This window comes from Apodemus sylvaticus, chromosome 6 (genome assembly GCF_947179515.1).
Source record: "Apodemus sylvaticus chromosome 6, mApoSyl1.1, whole genome shotgun sequence".
In the NCBI taxonomy this organism is placed as follows: domain Eukaryota; kingdom Metazoa; phylum Chordata; class Mammalia; order Rodentia; family Muridae; genus Apodemus; species Apodemus sylvaticus.
The window spans coordinates 94173280-94193722 of NC_067477.1; the positions used below are offsets into that span (position 1 = coordinate 94173280).

Below are 20443 nucleotides of genomic sequence, written 5' to 3' on the forward strand. Positions count from 1 at the left end.
GATACTTTTTTAATCTTTAAAAATGTATTTATATGATACAGTCCACTATTAGACATATGCTGCCTTGAACAGTAATTCAAACACTTAAATAAAGTTTAAAATAACTGTAACCATTGACTTTCTTTCATATACTCTGATTGCTTTCATTTCAAGAAAACAAGTAGAGGCAACTCTGGTGGTCACTGCAGGATCCCAGTTCAGAACCAGAGCCATTTTCTAAACCAGCACTGGCAGGTATTTGGTTTACTAGCATTCATATGCAAGTGTTTCCTCCAATTGCTAAAGTTCTATTTGAAGTCAAGTACATTTTCTTGAGTCACAACTTTTCTCAGGCTTGTCAGATTTCTGCACTAGCTTTTCTCCAGGCCATCCTATTTACACTCTAACGGTTGCTTTTTACAGTGGTGTTTATTTGCACATTTAAAGAGACAGCTTGAAAACCAGTAATCCTCCACATGTCTTCTTTGCTTCTTCAACAGTCTCTGAGTAAGGGCTCATGTCATGCTCCCTGGCTTTCAGTTTAAGCATTGCCTAATGGGCTCCTTTGAGAGATAAGAGCTCCACACGAACCTCCACAGATGAACAGGTGCATTGCCAGTCCATAGATATTCCCATGACCACCACAAAACCTAGGTCTGCCCAGGCAGCAGTACTGGCTATTGTACTGATTGTGATTTCTTTCCAGCATATTATCTCTGCATTTGTGAATGTTTTAGTTTTTCTGTGTGTGTCTTGATTCTTCAACTCTGTTAGGTGTTAGACTCCCGTGTATAAGTTTCTGCTCTGCTGACACACACAAGGTCAACATTCCTGCAGTCATGGTTTTGTGTGTCTTCCTGAGGACTCTTCTTCTCCTCACTGGGCCGGCTCTGCATTCTGACTTCCAGCTGTCCTCACTGGAAGTCATCTCAGGCTCTGAAGCAGGATGGATGCATGGAGGGCTAGTACCCTTGCACAGAATTGTTGGGGTGATTCTAATAGCAAAGACATTTTCCTCAAAACTTCATTTCTTCTCTGCATTCTTGTGTCCTGTGATGCTGTGCAGCTGTCAGTGAAGTTAGAATGTGACACAATTTCAGATCTTGTCCTCAGCCCTGGGTGAACGCTGAGGTTCCTCAGGGGGTTTTGTTGGACAATGTGTGTACTTCTATCATGTGAGTCTTCAGAGTTCTGGGAGGCTGGGGTGACCTTCTTCCCTGCCCACTGCTCTGTTCTAGTAAAACCACTATTTGAAGGCCATATTTCCTGCACTAGCTCTCTCACCTCCTTTGCTTGGCTCTTCTATTTTTTTTCATAATTTCATCATTCCAGTGAGCAATTTTTTAAGCTTGTTTTCAATCTTTTTGAGCTTTAATTTGTTACACTTTTATTTTTATGATTTCTTGAAGTTAATTATTTTCTAAATAAACTATATTTTCATTTTAAGACTATTACCATCTTTTAAAAATCTGCTTCATACCTAACTCTGGTTTCATCAAGTTGTTCTCATGGCTGGCCTCTTGTCTGTCCAGTCCCATTCACAGTGAAACTGTTGACTGTGACATCAGATGCAGATGTGAGAGGCTGCTCTGCCCAGCAGCCAGATGATGAAGGCTTCACTTTTTCCTTTTGGAATGTTGGTTGACTCTTCAGAGACTGTTTTTTCAAACTCCCATTGGCAAGTCCAGTCTTGACAAATGCAATGCCCAGATTCCACAGCTGTGGTCTGTCTGCCCTCTTGCCTGCTCTAGATTTTCCATGCAATGCCTTGGTGAATCCTGTTGGACTCATTGGAAGGTGGGTCTCAGGCTGACCACTCACATGAACTACACTGGTTTACTGGCCATATGGAGCACAGAAGCGTCTTACACAAATGGAGGGTCATCCATGCTTTCTAACCATTTCCACCCCCTTTCAGGAGACTCTGGCTCCTATGCACTCTCAGACTTCAGAGGCTCCCTATAATAGGCACCCTTGACTGCTTTCTGTGCTTTTTATGCCAAAGAAGATTCAGCCTATAGCAGGAGCAAAGACTATTGGATCAGACAAGACTTTCCATCACTTCTATAGCTTTCTTACTATAATGTGGTTGGTTTTCTTTTCCCTGTTATTCTCCCCTGGCACCCTCTGCTTTTAGAAGCCAGATTCCCAGCAATTGTTCACATGAGATGTGTGAAGCAGTAAATTCTTTCAGTGTACTTTCCCTACCTTGAACTAGGGCAAGGGCTACTGTGTTAACTTGTCTATAACTTCACTTTCATGTTGCTATCTGGTCCAGTCAGATCCCACTATCATAGCCATCCTTTCTTCATCCTTCCCATTCTAGAGTTCTCTGTTCATCCATGAGTCCTATTGCTGGGGTTTCCTTTCCTGCCCATCAGTAAGGCCCATCTCAAGTTCCTGATTCTCTAGCAAGTCAGTCCTGATCAGACTAGGATTCAAGAGTATTTATCTCATATTCTGCATGGAAGATATTTCATGTAAACTACCTAGACTCTTTCACGTGTGCTGGTGCTGGCTTATTGTATCAATGTAAGGTTTTTATAGGCATTATGGATGCTGCCATATATCAATTATTCTGGGTTCCCATCATGACAAGAGGGGAGAGTGCATTAAAAACTTCTATTTCTGTTGTTTGACTGCAGAATGCTTGGCACTGGCCCACCAGCTTTCATGCTTGGTCCTGCCAGCTTCTACCTTTCAGTAAAATGTATACAACTTCTTTTTTTTGTCCATAAAAAGTAGTGATCATCCTTGACATTTGTAAGGTTAGAATGCTGAGGATATGGAAGCTATTCCAACAGCCAAGCCACTCCTCAGCAGTAAGATTGGCAGATTAATCTGGTCAGTGAATGCTTTTAGACTAATAGGGGTATGCTTTAAGTGAGATTCTATTTTAACCAAAGAGCTCAGGTGGCTAAGGAGTCTTCAAAATGTGTTCATTTCATTATGACCTACTATCCTGTTAAACCATAACTTGTATAAGGAAGGAACTTTAAAAAAACATTTTACCCACATTTAACCTATAAAATGTAGTGGCACACCTAAGGTCAGACTTATCGCATCAAATCAAACTCTGCCTCAAAAATTATCTTTTTTACCTGGCCAAAATGAAAACTGACATGTACATTACAGAGGGAAAAGGTGTCTCTTAGGGCCTAGCCACACTCTGCATTTCTAGTTCTCACTGTTAGACACTCTGGTTACATCAGCTCAAAGGAACATGTCTGCACTCCTGGGCATATACCCAGAGGATTCCCCAGCATGTAATAAGGACACATGCTCCACTATGTTCATAGCAGTCCTATTTGTAGTAGCCAGAAGCTGGAAAGAACCCAGGTGTCCCTCAACAGAGGAATGGATACAAAAAATGTGGTATATTTACACAATGGAGTACTATTCAGCCATTAGAAACAATGAATTCATGAAATTCTTAGACAAATGGATGGAGCTGGAGAACATCATACTAAGTGAGGTAACCCAGTCTCAAAAGATCAATCATGGTATGCACTCAATGATAAGTGGATATTAACCTAGAAAATTGGAATACCCAAGAAATAATCCACATATTAAATGATGTCCAAAAAGAACAGAGGAATGGCCCCTAGTTCTGGAAAGACTCAGTGCAACAGTATAGGGGAATACCAGAACAGGGAAGTGGGAAGGAGTAGATGGAGGAACAGGGGGAGGGAAGAGGGCTTATGGGACTTGTGGGCAGTAGGGACCCAGAAAAGGGGAAATAATTTGAAATGTAAATAAAGAATACATCGAATGAAAATAAATAAATAAATAAATAATACAATTGAAAAAAAAAAGAAAAGAAAAAGAAAAAAAAAAGGAACATGTCTGGATAGACAATTGCTGGGAACACAGCCCACTCACTCAGCCAGATCAGCATATAGTATCATTTCCATCTGGTCTCACTACACAAATATGCTCAAGTTGAAACTGATATGCTTGACCTGAAAGGTGCAGGGTGTGCTGAGCACACACATGATAGTACAGCTCTGGGCCTTCTTTAGCTGAGTGGAAAGATGTGTCTTTGGATTTATGCTGGACAGTGTGGCTGTGTCCTTGGCAAAGGACTTGTCTACTCTATATGCTATTATACTCAAAGTGGCAGTGTCCCCATGGTCACAGGAGCTTCTTGGGTTTAACCAGTGCTTCTTCCATGACTTCTAGAAGATGGAGCTATAGGCCTAACTATGCCAGTTATGTCTTGACCCTGGAACACATTTATAAGAAACCAAGGAGCTAAAATCTACCCTTCATGTGAGGGCAGGGCTTGTGAGATGGATGCATGAAAAGTTAGCATATGTAAGGACAGTGTGGGTGTGAAGGCACAGAAGTGTGAGGGCAGTGTGTGTGTGAGAAGGAGAGAGAGGAGAGAGAGAGAGAGAGAGAGAGAGAGACAGACAGAGAGGGGGAAGAACCATGCCTCATTTGATGGCTGAGGGCCTTTCATTCTTGAAGTCCATGGTGTCTCCTGTAACAGCTTCTGTTGACTCATTACATTCTCTTACAGATAGGTGAGTCTTATAGATGTAAGGATATGGAGGGATACCAGGCACTAGGGAAAGATAAGTAAGTATACAGAATACAGAATCCAGATTTTGGACCCTTTAGGCATGCTTGCTTCTCAGGGTTTGATAGGTGCTATGACAATGAATGATGACATCAAAATCATGTGGCATTGTGCAATCAATAGGAAAATCCAAACAAACAAAACATCAAAATCAGAGCCTGGAATGAAAAGACAGAGGCTGTAGTGACGTGGACAGCATTGTACCATCAGTGATGATCACCCAGTGTGAGCTTTGGCAGGCCCTGGACGCAGTTCTGAAGATGCAATCCAGAGTTAAGTTGGCCCAGTAAAGGGAGAATCCTCAGAGGGCCAAAGGCTGCCCTCCCTGCTCTCTGTATGTCTCGCTCTGAAGATAAATCTAGGTAGAAACTCACCGGAGCTCTGGCCTCTGCTGGGCTCAGAAGCAGAAAGACCTCGTGGAAGGGAGGCTTAGCTTCACTGGGAATGCCATGTCCTCCCTGTGTACTGACTGGCTGGCCATACATTGGCTTTCATGCTTCCTTCATGGGCACCCTAGGGTGAAGATGCATAGCCCACTTTAAATTTGTTTCTCCTAAAATGACTGTCATGCCAAACAGAGACTCTGGATTGGACAGGAATAATCATCTAGGTTCTCAACTAGCTGCACTCCTTCCTGGTGATTGGATGAACCCCTGTCTGAGTGACAACGGGGAGATAGTAAGACTTTTGTGTACATGGGCTAGAGTTCTCTGTTTAGCGCAAACCTGCATGGTCTTGCCCCTCTTCCTGGTAACTCCTAGTGAGTCCCTGTGCCCATGCTGTTTCCCTAGAACTTCTGAGTTCCCCTCCTCTCTCTATTGCCCTGCCACTGCCTCTACTAACACCAAATGCTAACACCTCTGTCAGAAGCTGCTTTCATTCTCCTCAGCCTCCTGGGATTCAGAGACAGGTTGCCAGATGGTCTCTGAAACACCTGGTTCTTCTAGTCAGTCATCATTGGTTCTTGTCCCAGTTCCTCCCCTTATCCTCCTGTAAATCTCTTGCTGCTTGTTTCCTTCTCCTGCCTCCATCCCTTCCCTCCTGCTCTTCCCTTTACTTTCCCTTACCCTGTCGGGTTCATAGCTTCTTTTGATTGCCTGGCAGGTAGAGATCTGAGCACCTTTCCATGCTTATAATGAATTATAAGCCCTGCCGTCCTAAGGCCTGGACCTCAGCAGTGATTTGTTTTAACCTTGAGGCCCTCGGTGCTGTACTCTTCTAGCAGCCACACCCTCAGTGCTCTCCTTCCCCGCAGCATCCTCTGAGCTCTCCCTGCCTTCTTCCTGGGCAGTGGGCTCATTCCAATACTGCCATCACCCAGCCTGAGGCTGACTCCTCTATGCAGGGCAGTATCTCGGGACCATTTTATTCTACAGAGTAGAACTTCAGACAGGGAAGGGCTAGTGCTTATACTGTGTGATTTTTTTTCTCTAAGCTATTTAGGTTCTGCTCTTCACTCCCTTGGAGAGAACAGGTTGTGATGGCCCCTGTAGGGTCATAGGTTTGAATGTGTGGTCAAAAGGGAATGGCACTATTTAAAAGAATTAGGAGGTGTGGGTCTGTTGAAGAGTGAGTCATTGGGACTATGCTTGAGGACCCAAAAGCCCATGTCAAGTCTGGAGGCTGTCTCTCAGCCAGTGGATCAGGAGGGAGCTCTCAGCTACTTCTCCATTTCTGCCTGTGGGCTGCTATGCTTCCTGCCTTGTAGATAATGGGACCAAAAACCTTGATAACTGTAAGTAAGCCCTCAATCTTTTTCCTATGAGAGTTGCCTTGGTCATGGTGTCTCTTCATAACATTAGAACACAGACTAAAACACTGTGACATGATTGTTTTCTATGACCCCCATAGGTGCTTGGAAACTTGGATGTCTAATAAGCATCAGTTGCTGGGTTAAGTGAAGGGACATCGGAGGTTTCAGGCATTCTGATTCATCGTGGTTCCTTCCGTCCATCTCAAGCCCTGTGTGGCTCTTTCTAACTGATTCAACTTCTTTCCAATATCCTGCCATGTTTCCTCCTTCCTCATGCTACACAGAACATGTATGTATACTGCCTCCTCTTCCTCACAGACCCCTTGCAGCTCAAACCATCACATCTGTGGAAGTTTTGGCAGAAGATGAAGTCCCTCAGGAAGAAACTGAGCCCCTGCTTTGGGTAATCCTTGGTGAACATGGTACCGGCCATGATTACCAGGGTGGAGATGGGAAAGCCATAGCAGGTTATTATATAATAACCTAATCCAATCTTTTCACCTGTGGAACATGCTCTAACATCTGTTTATCATCCCCCTATCTGCCTCCCTTTCATTTCCGAGGCTGCAAAGGTTCCCAGACACATTGAGTGAGAGGCTAGCATCAGGCCAGACAAAAACACACAGAATTCACCTGTCTTCTCAAGTTTGCACAGTCTCCCTGGGAAGAAATTTTAAAAGTTGGCACCTTTAAAGTTGACACCTTTAAAGTTGACCTTGAAGTAGGCACCTCATCAGAGTCTGAGACAACACAGTATTGTATTGTGTTGTGATGAGGAGAGCTGTGATGATCCTCCAGGTAGCCAAAGATTCATAAGTCACGTGAATGACGTAGCCTGTACTTAGCTAGGAGGAACTGGGTGTTATTCTATATGTGAAGACACTCTGGAAAGGTGGCTAATGTGTCTTATCAAACATTGCAGATGGAAAAAGACAATACTGTGGTTAAAAAGTCTTCCTGCTTCTAACACGTTAGAAAATTGGACTATTGCTGTTAAGATGCTTTCTTACATTAAAATCTATATTTTTTTTTGGCAGAGTGCATTTTTAAGGGGCATGAAATAGAACAGAGCCAGGGTCCTTCATAGTTAAGCCAGCTTCTGTCTCTGTGGTATTCAGGGCCATGACAGAACTCAGAAATACCGCCTGCCCCCCTGGATGTGTGTGCTCCTGTCTCTGTATATGTTATGGTTGAAGTATCATATGATCTTTGAGGGCAAGCAGCTATCTCTTTGACCTTTAATGATATTTCCTGGAATAGGGCCACCTATGCAGTCAGCCTTCTGAAAGTAGTGTGGCACGATATTATTTTAGAATGTAGGTCCATAGCATCTTCTACATGTTCACAGAAGTTGGTGAGCACTTCAAACCTGCCTTATGTGGCTCCTGACCAGATGCAATAATTTCTGAGATAAAAATCTAGATAAGTTTCCAAACTAGTCAGAGACATTGCTTGGGAGCACAGCACTGCCAGCTGCTCGCATCTTCTTGGTCCCCTGCAGTCTATACTTGTCCCACTTTGTGTCAGGTCTGTTACTTGGGTTTGTCCCCAGAGGAACTAAAGTTCAGTAGTGGCTGTGGAGAGTTTGCATGGCATGGACCAGCTGAATGCTGACTAACATCAGAGTGGGACTAAGTCTTCGGATGTGCCTGGAAGGTAGGAAGAACTGCCTCTTGGATACCGAATCCCCAATACCTTTTTCAAACTTGACTTCAATAATCAGAACTTGAGTAATGGCAAAAAATGCTTTTAATTTTTAATTGTTTCAAAGTACCATAAATTGCAAGGATTACTTTATTTCCTTGATTCGGTCCCTTCCCTAGAAAAATTTTAAGAATGCCATTTTCTAATTAAAAATCCTTAACTTCCTGCATTTATTTTTATGTATTTAGGTGAGATAAAAATACAATCCCATTGTCCTCATTAATGACATGAAATGCTAATGGTTTTCAGGATTTCAGACATAAAGATTGGCCCTTAGTGTGTTTGGTGTTTACAGTCCCTGTTCATTTAGTGACAATCTCTCTCTCTCTCTCTCTCTCTCTCTCTCTCTCTTCTCTCTCTCAATCTCTCTCCCTCCCTCCCTCCCTCCCTCCCTCCCCCTCCTCCTCCCCTCTCCCTCTCCCTCCTCTTCTCCTTCCTCCTCTCCCTCTCCCTCCCTCTCTCCCTCTCCCTCCCCCCCCTCTCTCTCTCTCTCTCTCTCTCTCTCTCTCTCTCTCTCTCTCTCTCATCTCTGAAGTGTCAGAAACAGGGTTCATCTCTGGAGGAGCTCTGACAGATGCAAGGGAACCTGCCTGCCCTGAGCCCACTACCTGTCCCCAAGTTGCCTATGCTGAGAAGGTCAGCAGAAACAGCTTAACTAACTGGGTAGGAACAACAGAGTGGGCTCATTTTCCAGAAAATTAAACTAATTTGAACTTTCTGTACCTGGAAGCATTTTATACAGGGAGGCAGGCTCCAGACTATGACCTACAGAAGGACAGACTTCCAGGATTTGGAAAGACTCTGACTTTATTCCAAATATTGGTGTGATAAGAGAAAGTCTCCTCCAGATAGAAGGGGCTACTCAGCCTGCAGAGAATATGAGGGGAGGGGGTTGAAAAAGAAGGGGCTGTCCAGTCCTTCAGAGGGTATCAAGAAGAGATAGGGTGAGGGCAGCCCCTGCTCTGGGGTCTTTTCCCCCTCAATGTGAGTCTGCAAAAAGCTGGTTGCTTCATTTTACCATCTAGAGACAAAATTTCACCTTTATTCTGAAGTTAACCTGAAGGAATCTGATATAATGAGAGGCCACCATATATGACAGGCTCTGTTCACCATCCTCGGCATGATTTCCAGGTGCCCTTGGTGAAAACCTCCAGGCCCCTGTCCACATATTTGGCCATGTTCCACCCAATGGCCAAAGTCTAATTCTTCTTTGTACTGGGCTTGGTGGAGGGATGAAGAGAATATTCTGGATGGCTGACCCAGTAGCTGAGGGCCTCATCTGGGATTGCTTCAATCCAACCACAATCAGTGCAAAATGCTGAGAGGACAGGCTGATGATTTGAGGTAGCTTTGCTTAAAGGTGGCTGTGGGGTGATCCCTCAGTTTCTTCCCCAAATTTTGGGCCTAGAGCTCAAGGCTGAACAGGTAAATGGTGAGTTCTGGAATTCATGCTTGCCTATTCCCCTGTAACCTGTTCTTTGACTCAGCTATGGAGAGTCATACCTAGCCCACCCGAGAGTAAGTACCCTGGGGACCACTGGTATTGCTTCACACGCTAACCCTTCTGTCTCCCAGAATACTCTTGCACAGATATATTGTAAGTAAAGTGATCAATCTTATAAATGGGCAGTTTTCTGGATAAGCAAGAAGTATTTTAGACATGATTACACTGTATCCTCTCTCCAGGGAACAATAAGGGTTTCCTGCTCTTCCATGCTAGAAATGTGGTATATACACAGACACAGTCTACAGTCTTAACACTAAGTCCCCATATCCTTTACCCAGCCTTAGAAGCTAATCTACCACCAGGAGAAACCAAAGTCCTGAAGGTATCAACAAAAATACTACTCTATCAGTTATTTTCAACAAGAAAATCTCATGAATTTCAGCAGTCTCAGGATGATAAGAGGAAAGGCTCATATTAAGTAAAAGTTTAAAAAAATAAAACTGAACTACAGTGTTATAGCCATAACATAAAGCTAACCTATAAAAGAAGAGTAGTGATATATTAAAAGCTACAAACAAGAATATTTAGGTGTGTTCTCACCCCTGGGAAGGTCAGGTGATAGAAACTGAGTGCCAGGACTTATTTAGGAAGCATACTCAGTCCTTATTTGAAATTCAAGTTTGAGCAAGTCTCAGTTTTTCTCTAGATTCTCCTAGCTGCATTCTCCTGGGGCTCACGGTGGGCACTTTTACCCTGGGGCTCCACAAAGGGCACTACACATTCTACTCTTCTCCAGCTGCCCAGAATCTCAAATATTCAAGAGGAAAGTACCCTCGTCTTTTCTTTTCCCAGTGCTCCGTGGCTCAGGGTGGTGGTGGGTTTTGGTGTCTGGAGAGTCCTGTGTAGTCCCAGGACTAAGGCTGAAGATGCCCAACCATAGCTGATGGACAGACTCACTTCCAGGGTGGGGTGGCAGTAGAAGACTCTGGGCTGGATTCCCCAGCCCCACCTTTTCAAGCTTGTTAGAATCAAGTTGGAAAGTTGATTCTTCTTGTTAGTGCAAGAAGTTTGTCATTGGGTTCCTTCCTTACTCATTATCGGTAATGTCCTTGTTTTCCTAACCTCCTAGTAACCTTTGGAGTAAGTAGATAGGGGAAGATTGAGAATTTCATGGGGCTGGAGGAAAGAAAGGCCATCTTCAGATTGGGTAGAAAGAAACAGAGGAAGGAAGACTGCAGCTAAAAGGATTGAGTCGCAGTACCAGGAAGGGACACAGCCCAGGGATGTGGGCTTGCTGTACGTCTCATGAGGCCATTGCCCCTATTCCTGGGACCGTTATTCCAGGTGATTCTAAGAACTCAGCCTTCCTGAAGGAAAAGGAGGAGCAAATTGACTACATCTTGGTGAGCGGACTGTGTTCTACTACATGCTTGATTAGGATAGTACCTCTGGTCGATCAGTCTTGCTGACTCCTCCCAGCCCTTCTGTCCCCACTGTCCCCATCCTGACTGTCCTCTGCCAAGATGAAGAGGAGAGGACAAGTGAGAGATGTGGTTCTTGTGGTCACTTACGAGCTCACTGTCCCTCAGTACCATGCTAGTTTCTGCTCTAGAATTATGGTGGTCATGGAAACCTTGGGGAGGGTGTGTCCTGGTCATATTTAAGAGGCAGAGCCATAGGCTAGCTCCTATGTGGGAAAGACCCTCCCACATTGCTGTATGGCCCAATTGTACCTCATTTCCCAATTCTTTTCTTTGATGAGATTGGTGGGCACAGGACCCCTCTGCATTTCTAAGGGAGAATGTGATACTCAGATTCTCCTGCTAACTTTGTCATGCTAGCTGGGAGCTAAGGACTCATTCAGAGCACAACAAGCTACCTGATAGGCTGGGATGATAAAAAGTAGGCAAGAGTGCAGCAAGATGAATTATTAATGGGGAGAATTGCATCTAAGAGGATTGTGTATCCCTGCTCCATCCTCCCTGGAGTCTCAGGAAATGAGTCCTTTGGTACAGGCAGCATCCTTCTGTGTTATCCCATATAGCCTTAGCGGCTATGTACAACCCTGCAGAATGACCACTGAAAGTCAAGAGCAGAGTTGCAGAGCCTGAAATTACACTGTGAGCTCTCCACAGGAGGGAGAATGGCTTATCCCAATGCATTCAGAGCAGCTGAAGCTCCAGAGACAACACAGGTCCTTTCTCAGTGGGGAAGAAGAGAATCCTGAAGGGTTTTCATGGTTTCCAGCATGCATCCTGATTATCTTCCATTCTGATGCCTTCCCTTTGTTATCCGCTGGGCTCTATGAAGCAGTGGAAGTAGCTGTATAAAACTGGTAGGTGTGTCCAGAATGCCTTTTAGGTCTCAGTGTATGAGGTTGTCCCAGTAGGACCTGAGGTAGCAGGGAGTGGCTTACCTACCCTGGGAAAGTGCTTGTTCCATGTCCTGAGCCTCCCTGAAAATTGTTGCCCTCTCCTCCCCCAGGGAGAAGTCACATTTTGTTGACTTCCAGGGCTCAGCTACATAATGCATCTGTGGTATAAATCAAAGTGAAATCTCAGTCACTGGCAGTCAAAGTCACCATCCTGGTCACTAGTATAGGTGTCTTTCTTGGGGTGGATACTGGGTAGGGATGCTGGGACAGACTGAGGACACTGGGTGTGCTGTACATTCTGTGTATATCAGAGTTTGGGTGTTCACCCGATCTGTGCAGGGTTCCAATTCATAGTTGAAGTGTGAGTTCTTCTTGTATATAGACTTCATATCAGGGAGTTAGGACTTGCATCTTCGTTCCCTGTTAAATCTCAGATGAGATCAGGATTGGGTAGATGGTGAGGTGACCTGGGTGCGCCTCTGGCAGGGCATCCTACTTGGGAGCTTTGGTTTGAGTTGGCCCACACTGAGAAGCTTATAAGCTTTTTAGCTGCCTTCTCTTTTCTATATCTCCATTTCCTTTTCTACAGAAACTATTTGGTCAACTATGGTCTTTTGATGTCATTGTCAAACTCAGAACACCAAAGTCCCTGGAACACTGAAGCTCAGATGGCTGAGTCTTCCTTCCATAGTTTCAGATACAGCAGCTCTTGATAGGGCCCAAAGGTTGCCTTTTCAGTTTCTAGGTTATGCTGAGGTTCTGACTGCAAGGAAAATCACACACACACACACACACACACACACACACACACACACACACACACACAAACACACACAGCTTCAGGGCTGGGTTAGGTGATTATGGGGACTCTGCCCATGAGAAATGGCTCCAGAAGATCTTGGTGGATCCCCAGAGATAAAAAGACAGCTGCCAGTGTCCCAGAAATGCTCCAGCATCTGCAGCAGCTGCAGCCTTCTTTCTGCAGTATCCATGGGGTGGTTGCAGGAGATTGGAAAGAGAGCTGGAGGCAGGAGTACTGGCCCCTGGGTGGGTTCACCTTTGCATCTGTGACATCAGGTGGGTTGATGATGGATCTCATAAGCTAATGTGTGCACCTGGCAACATCTAAAGCTGCATGGAATACTGAAGTCTCACTGGATGAAGGCAGAGCCAGTCAGAAAGGGTTGCTTCCTTCAAGGTTGGTTTTTTTCTTTCTAAGTTTGAAGTTTGTTTTCTTATATATTTCTGGTTGTGAGGCTATTCCTTAATGGCTGAGCCATCTTTCCTGTCCGAAGTTTGTTTTCTGACCATAACTTGATATGAAATTTTGGACATATGGTAAGGCAGGGGAGAGCACAAAGAATACACAACAGGTCTTTGAGAGTTAAGAGTCTAGGTGGTGCCTCCAATTAGTCCTCCAGATCCTCTGTGTGAATATAAATGATGGCAGTTGCATTACAGATACATGGGTGTAAAGAACAAGAGTGTAGCACTACTCATACTAGGTTCTGTGAACGTCTCCAGTGTGTATAATGGCTGTTCCTCCACTTGGGTGCACTGTGGTGGGGGTTTCGTTGATGCCATTAAGATGATGGGCCTTGTAGGAAAGGAATCATCAGGGGGATACAACCACTTGGGACATGGCCCTTTGGCCTTGGGGTTGGAGAGCTTGGACTAGTTCCTGAGCTGCTGAGTTCCATCCAGCCTCTCCTTTCCCATCTAATAGAGTAAGGTCTCCATTTCAGGCTCCCACATACAAGGTCAATCAACAAAACCATTTTTTGTCATCGAGTCCAGCCTAGGGCATTTTGTAATAGCAACACGAAATGCACTAGATACTCATTGAAAGTGCTGAATCTACCAGTCATGGAGCAGGCATCCAAGTCATCTTAAATCAGCCTGACTGGAAGCCTGAATTCTTCCACCTCCCTACACCTCATCTCTGTCTCCCTATCTCTCTAATACATAGGGACACATACCCCTGAGAAGATTTTCCTAGCAGCATCTTCTGAATGCAGCCCCTAACCCAGCCCTCAGAGTCACAGTGCCAATCATAAAAATTAGCAGATGCCACCTCTCAGGTGAGAACTGGCTACAGTCACAACACAGAGGATCTGAAGGATACTGTTCCTTACTTCACAGCTGGGCCAGCACCTCTGACACCTGCCTATAAGCAAGCCACTACTTCCACAGATGTCATCTCTAGGTATATTGAGATATAAGAAGCAACTGCTGTTTCCTATAATTGCTACACAGATGAGTTTAAGAGTGAACTATGGACCTTTTGTTAAGTCAGTGCCAGCAGCAGCAACAGCCACACTATATATCCATTTCTGGTGTACATTCTGCTCATGTTCCAAAGTGGTTACGTTCATATATGTCTAGTCATCAAGCAAGATGTCATAATGAGGTAATTGCTAAATCCAGATTTGACCTATTCAGATCAAAGCCCTTAGAGCCAAGACATGACTTCCTTATCTTAAAATATTTATCGCCCTTCTCTTTCAATGTAGAATTATTAGAATATATATATTCCATTTGCCAAACATCAAGAATACATATAAACATATTATGTTTGTTTTGTGTATCAAATTCACCAAGTCACAGAGGAGGCAGGGGCCAGATGTGTGGCAGACAGCAGCAGGCTGACTATTTTCTTAGGAAAATGGCCAAGAGACATTTTAAAATAAAAGATTTACTGTAATAATAAAGGTTAACTGCTACCACAGTCCAAAATGATGGTGCCCAAATGTATCTGCACACATACAACTCCTAGTATGGCCCCAGAGTGGTAGGGATCAGGGACAGGTACTTCACCCAAATAAATCCCTAGGTCTCGACATTTTTTTTTCTCTTTGCACTGCTGTGGTCTGCTCTCAAATTAATGTTAAAATATGTATGCTCTAACTCGTGATTTACACAATTGGTGACAAACAGTAAAAAGGACAGGCATGCCATAAAGCTTATGGATGAGGTGACGGCAGGCACAATGATGCCTCATAAAGAACGGAGGGGAGTAAACACAGATAGGCTGGCTAGGTGGCTGTGTGCTCTGAATCCCGTATAAACATCCCATGGCGCGCCCTGCTGCAAGGCAGCCCCGTCGTTAATTAGAACATCCGGCAGACGCTGCAATGTATCCATGCACCCAAGTGGATCTTCATTTTTCACATGCGGGGCCTTACTAATTAAAATCAGCTTTGCAATTAAACGTGGAAAATTGTGTTAAACTTTCAAGCGTGGTTGGGAAAAATGCAATTATTTTTAGGGTGTTTTATTTCAATGCAAATGAAATTTCTATCTATATGAAGCCAGGAAAAGCAAAGAGGATGGCATAGGGGCTCTCTCTGTTCCTTCTCCCTTTTCTTTCTTTCTCCCCCACCCCCCTTTTTTTTGGATTATGGATGCTCCTCTCAGTTGCAAGCTGCAATGCTCCCCTATCTCTCAGCCAGTACCTGGCTGGGTTCCAAAGCTTTTAGTGAGTGCTCTCTGTCAAGGCATGAATAATATCACCCCGAGGCTGTTGGCAGAATCCAAATGAGGCGTGCATACATCAGGAAGCCAGCCCTCCACTTTAGCTCCCAAGCAAGCTCCTGTGTAGACAGGCAATTATTCACCCACCGGCTGCCCTGGCAATCACGCTGGTGGGTGGAAAGGTGCGTGAAATGGAAGAGAATTTGAACAAGGAGCATGCACAACAAGCTAGAGAGGATCCAGTAATTTCCTAATAAAGAAAGAAAAGCTGCTATTTGAAGCTTGTAAATTTAAAAATGTGAACTGAAAGATTTAGCTTAGCATTTGCTAAATTGGTGAGGGCTGAAATATAGCTGTTCTCATCTCCTAACTTCAGAGTGCGTGTGAAGTGCTCAGAGACTACAACCCTAAGCTATGCTTAACTTATTAGTTAAGCAAGAGCCCATGCCTCACTAATAACTCGTTTAAACAACATCTCAGGAAAGAGTTCTGTGTAAATGAAAGTGGCTAACTTTCAAATCAATCCAGAAGGCTCATGAGACTCACAGGTAGCAAATATGTCCAAACTGTGAGCCCCTTATTCTCCACCCCTGGGGATGTGGGAAGCTTTTATAGAAGTCATTTACACACAAGCAAATCTAATTCATTTTCAAGAGTATACACTAACATTTTTGTGGGTAAAGTTAAAATTCTAGTTCTTATATAGTATTTAAATAAGCCTGTAGTTAATATTATTTCAAACTTTTATTGGGAAAAATCAAAACAGTGTTAATAAAAATAAAGTAACAGGGATTTTTAAGAATGAAACTAGATTTCTATGGGAAGTTTTGGACATTTGGCTTCATAGCTCATATCTCAGGGATGGTTAATAAACACTCCAGATGAATGACAGAGCTTCCCCATGAGACATTTGGGCCGCACTCACACAGCCAAGGCTGGCAGGGGTTTCTTTCACTCATTTGCCATCCAGCCACAAAGAACCATCTTTCAGTTTGTGGGAGGACACTAGCAATGTCCAGAAACAGGTTCCTCCCCCCCCCACCTGTCCAGTGCTAGAGTCTTCTTAAGCCTATGCAGGGCCTTCTATGTTTGCAGAGCTGCTCACAGTGAGCCACTTGCTGAGTTGCTAAACCTTGGGCCCTCACCTGCTTGGTGAGGTCAGGAGAAAGCCATGTAGCAATTTGTTGAACTCATACTGGTGAATTACAAATGTCCCATTTCCCCTACTTCCTGATCATCAAAACATACCTGCTGACATGCTAGGAAGACCTGCCCTTTGGCACTTTAAATACCTGCAAGTCATACAAACTAGCTTGGGCATGTTGAGTAGAAGGTACAGTGGTACCCAGGCTCTGGGACCTAAGACTTCAGGAACCCAGAAGGACTGAGGGTTTCTATACATGTTTAAGAGGTAAAACTCCAGTTGCACCATACATTTCAGATTGGCTTTCTCTTGGCACAAAGTAGGAAGAGTCTTATAGTCTTACAGGAGCCAGGGTAGCGGCATATAGGGAACTACACACAGTGTGGCAGCGTAGGTGACAAAAGGAGGTTATCTTCACTGTGTGCAGAATGGGCCAGAGGTTTGGAATATAAGAACTGCTTCCAGCCCTCAAAGCATACTTTGTCAGGTCCTTGCATGCATGGCTTTGTCATATTCACAGTTAGTGACATGAAAACACATATAGGACAAAGAAAGATTTGGGTGCACAGCCTAGTGACAGTTCTGAAGGTCACTGTGTGCTCTGTGTTAGTGTTCTGAGAAGCCAAGCCCAAATTACCTGACAGGGGCACTAAAATGTCATCTGGGCTTGGATCCCTGTTGTCAGCAATCCAATATTCAGATAGCACTTGTATTTAGTGCCAAGAAGATATCACTCAGAGGAACCAGTGCAAGGCTTCTGTTAGACACCTGGGAGTCTTTCATTCAGCTTTCTCATTTTGCCCTGGCTGCCAGGAGACTCACCTTGAGTTTAGTACTGTGTGAACCATAGTATATCTTGCATTTCTGACAAACTATGCTTCTCTTTCCTTTATATGTTGTACTAGCTTAGCTTTTAATTTACCACTTAATTGTGCAGTTGGACACAGGTCTACCAGAGACCATGGATTGCTGTGAGCTACAACAGAAACAAAAACCTACAATAGTTTATCTTTTTGTTAAGATACAATATAGGAAGTGATGTAAAATATCCCTTAAATGCATATTATAATCTTACTCTGATCTTAATATTTACTTCTAAATATTAAATTATGGATTACTTTCCCCACTTCCTGTCTCCTTTCCCAGGTTTTACCTAGCAGTTGGTTCCTCTCTATTACTCATTTCTCTGAAATCCACACCCTTGTCTCCACCACCCCAGGATAGCCATCCTTCCCATCTGCTTTAACAGACAGCACCTACAAGGAGACTGACCAGTGCACAGAGCCTCACCCTAATGTGCTTAAAAAACACAGGGACAGGAAACTAAATGAGTGAGAAAGGATTGATTTTCTTAGGAATTTCCTTAATTAAAATAAAGGACTATATAATAGGCAACATTTTACCATGCATAATTATTTCCCCTAGATATTTATTTATTTATTTTAAAGTCTGAACTGCCCACACCTGCCTCAAATCATTTTGTGGATGTCCAAGAGACATCAACATATTAAAATAACCCAGTGAACTAAGGTTATGTAGAAGTGAGTTGAAATTACAGCCTTCAAGAGAATGTATTTGACAAGAAGTACACTGCTAAAAGGATTGAAAGGGCAGGGAATTCCACCCAACCAGGCTGTGGCTCCCATGTCTCTCTACCCCTGACAAGTGCTGTGTCTAAGTCCTATCAGACATGAGCACCAGGAGCTAGCACCGAAACTGTCCTGGTGGACAGTGTGCAGTTGGAATGAGAAAGAACACGTCTCAGGAGAAGGAAATACTGCAGACAGTGGTTATTTAAAACCAGAAAATTCAAAGCTAGACACAACCAAAATCTTCTAAAGTTGACATACCAGCAGCCCTAAGATGTTAACATGTATCATTGCTCAGCTTTGCTTATCAGTTCTCACATGGCCTGAGGACCCTGGAGGCCACAGCCACCTACATCCCTGTCCTGAGGCATCTGTGCTACAGAGGAAGCCAGAATCCAGGTCTCCAGACTCAGAGCCATTTGTTTTCACCCCCACCACATGACTTGTGTACCTCTGGTGAGCATTTCTCTTCAAACAGGAGGGAGTGAGTCAGGATAAAATAGCACCACCATTTCTATGTGATCGGGCTTATGGGGAACTTTTCTACCTGACACAGTTCTGTGTCTTTCCTCACAGTTCACCTGGTTCATGCCAGGATCAACTTTGAAATGGAATATGAGGCCCAAACTGCCTTCTGGTCTCCCTTAGAACCCACGTATAAGCAGAGAAATAGCCCATGGAAGCTGGGAACACCCATCTCTCATAGCCATGTCCACCTACACCTTCCAGGAAATCACCTCGTGAAGAGTCTGAACGTGGGATAGAGATGGTAGGGGAAGAGAGAGCAAGCCACTCTGACTTGATCGTGCTCCCTGTGGACATGCCTTGAGATGGCACAGCAGAACCGAGATGCACAGCAATTATTTGTTTTCAGAATAAAAACCAAAGACTGTTTGCAATCATCCTTTAAGATTAACAAACCAAAATAATCTTTAAGATTTCTCTCCTTACCTCCTTTCTTCCTAACTTCCTCTTTTCTTCTTTCTTTCTTTCTTTCTTTCTTTTTCTTTCTTCCTTTCTTTCTTTCTTTCTTTCTTTCTTTCTTTCTTTCTTTCTTTCTTTCTTTCTTTCTTTCTTTCTTTCTTTCTTCCTTCCTTCCTTCCTTCCTTCCTTCCTTTTCTTTCTTTCTTTCTCTTTCTTTCTTTCTTTCTTTCTTTCTTTCTTTCTTTCTTTCTTTCTTTCTTTCTTTCTTTCTTTCTCCTTCCTTCCTTCTTTCCTTCCTTCCTTTCTTTCTATTTTTCTTTCTTTCTTTCATCTCTTCTTTACAAATCTCTGGCCATGAAATGAAATCTAGCACAATCCCAGGTAAAAATTTTGTAACCAAATTTAATAATTTATTTTCATAACAGTGTGATAAACACCAAATATCACCAGTAAGGAGATGATTAGAGAGAAAATCGATACTACCCACAGTTTGCAAACTATTTTTTCTGTTGGGCACACCATTAAGTACCTATACTAAGACCTTACATGTGTCCTTCTCCACAAAGCAATGTTTATATCTTAGTTATCCATCTTATTACCTGATTCAGCAACTTATAATTTTATACTGTATGAATAGTGATATAACACATTAAACTTAGGAATTGAAAACAAAACATTCTTAGAGAAAAGTGTCCTGTGTATCCTTTTGTATGTCATGGGGAGGCCTATCTCATGATGTTGCTCATTAAGCAATCCATGTGCCCTTCTGTGCCAGGATGGAGAGCCGGGGAAGATGCATACATTTTCCTCTGATTTTTACAAAGTGACAGTCAAAATAATGGCTTGATTTCACCCACAAATGAATGTTTATTAGAGAGGAAACAGAGAATGAGGACAAAAGAGAAGGCATCCTGAGTGTCCCCAGAGCACTCATCTCTGATGATGTCAGTCTGGCCATGGAAAGTTTGTAGAAAAGGATGACCTTACTCTTTACAACTCGACTTGTCAAAAATAAGTGAGAACAATATCATTACAAGTAGCACACACTCCTCACTGACTACATCTGGGGCTCTCATACAGCAGGACCCACCTGTGCTTTCTGTCAGAGCAGATGTGACGCAAACATGAGTGTGACGGCTGTGCACAGGTACTCATGCTATGTTACATCTGTAGCTGCCTTTCTCCCACATGTTCTTCATCACCCTTGCCATTAGGAATATGAAGTCCTCCACACCCAGTATTTGTGGGAGTAGCAGGACCCTCTGTTCCCAGGACAATGGTGTGATCTGTCCTAACTTTCACCCCCTGTGTGATCAATCACTACAGTTGTCTGGGTATCATTTCAGTCTGTGCACCCCAGCAGAAGATCTCCTAGATGTAGGGACCAAAGTCACTACAGAAAGCGCAGCATATCCTGTGGTAATTTAACTTCAGAGGTTCACCATTCTCAACTCATGGAGGACTGAGAAG

General features: G+C 43.6%; 1 protein-coding gene and 1 long non-coding RNA gene across 2 annotated transcripts in view; one reads left to right on the plus strand and one right to left on the minus strand.

The window, feature by feature from the left end:
* The window catches only part of Myt1l (myelin transcription factor 1 like), a 394986-nt gene that overhangs the window by 124325 nt on the left and 250218 nt on the right, over window positions 1–20443 (minus strand). The window lies entirely within an intron of this gene.
* The window catches only part of LOC127687414 (uncharacterized), a 95154-nt gene that overhangs the window by 36074 nt on the left and 38637 nt on the right, over window positions 1–20443 (plus strand). The window lies entirely within an intron of this gene.